At 31.5% G+C, this 1,619-nt stretch overlaps 1 pseudogene; it reads right to left on the reverse strand.

The window, feature by feature from the left end:
- Positions 1-125: 125 nt before the first annotated feature.
- Positions 126-1,619, reverse strand: part of LOC100636595 (replication factor C subunit 3-like) — a 2,664-nt pseudogene continuing 1,170 nt past the window's right edge.

The raw sequence follows: 1,619 nt of genomic DNA on the forward strand, positions 1-1,619 counted from the left end.
AAAGAGAGAAGGAAAGAGAGAGGAAAGAAAGAGGTACACCTACATAATGTACAGTACATATAAGGTCAAAAATTTTACACTGATTGGGTGCATGTGTTTAATGCATGACCAATCAATCATGAATCATGATTCACTTACTGCTGAACACGGCATGCCTCACAAAGCAGTATAGCTTTACGAAGGTGGTTTCTCTCTGACTTCTCTGCAATCCTCTTGGCTAGTGTATCTGGTATAGTCAATGATTCTTTATGACAAACATACTGTAGGACACTACATATCTACAAAGAATAATAACAATAACTTAAATATAATTGGGTGAAGCCCTTACTTATGAGAACTTATGTATTTATGCATACATTTGGGGGTGTGACTAGAAGGTGTGGCCAGGAGGTGGAGCCCCTCAATGTTTTACATTCTTTCTAGTATATTAACTTTTACCATATAATTGACCAGTCAATTGGAGGTTTTTCTATACTATTGCATGAAATTATTTAGACACCTCCAAAAAACACTTATTAACTTCCTAATAATTGTCATTGTAAAACTGTTCAGTTATCAAGTTTTAACCAAGTGAAACACATTGTAAATCCCATAAAAACCTCTACCTTGGTGTATAATCTATACTTATTCATCAGATAATACATTCCTTACCTCATCTATGGTTGGAGCGGGGACCCTAACAGCCAAACACCTGCTCTTGATGGCTGGTATTAGTTTACTGGTTGAGTTACAGACTAGTATAAGACGACATGTTCCTGTGTATAGTTCCATTGTTCGTCTCAATGCATGCTGTGCATCTTTAGTGAGTCTATCAACTTCAGTCAGTACCACAACTGAACAATAAATAAAAATATATCATGACAATATTTAAGGAAGAATAGTAATATCATATTGATGCCTGGTATGTTAATAATGAATAATTTATGTGTCAATACCTATGTTAAAAATTAATAATTGTTCTAACATACATAGCACTTAGAAGTTACCATGTAATAGAAATATTGAAAAATATGTGTACTAGTGTCTGTAATAGTAATTGTAATTGAAAATAAGAGTTTCTAATTATGCATGTTCTCAAGTTGTGTGAAAACTTTAAGTTGATTCCCATCAAAATTGAATTCTTAAAAATTTTTGTTCCTGGGCCAAATTTTTGCCAAAACTGAAAAGGAGAGAATTCTCCATTTAAAAAATTTTTACTGATACATATACATGTTCTTATGTTGTATAGAAATTTTGAGCTGATTCCAATCAAAATTGCATTTTTTACGAATTTTTAAAGTTGCTCTAAATTGTGTTAAAGTCCCTGTGTACTATAGTACAGTGTAGAAGGGAACTGAGCCCTTAAATAAACAATTTTTTTACAAAATAGATATAACACAGGGATAAATAGTAGGTTAATAAATGATATAATAATAACGGAAATAAGTGATAGAAAAATAATAAAATAAAATGAATAGGTTAGGTTAGGGTAAGACGAGCTTCTGAGATAGATGGTCCCATGCCAAATTTTGCTAAAATTGAAAAGTTGAGATTTTCCGTTTTTATAATTTTTTTGTGATACATATATATGTACTTATGTAGTATAGAAAGTTTGAACTGATTCTAATCACATTTGGATT

This window comes from Amphimedon queenslandica, unplaced genomic scaffold (genome assembly GCF_000090795.2).
Source record: "Amphimedon queenslandica unplaced genomic scaffold, v1.1 AMPQUscaffold_12953, whole genome shotgun sequence".
Classification (NCBI taxonomy): Eukaryota; Metazoa; Porifera; class Demospongiae; order Haplosclerida; family Niphatidae; genus Amphimedon; species Amphimedon queenslandica.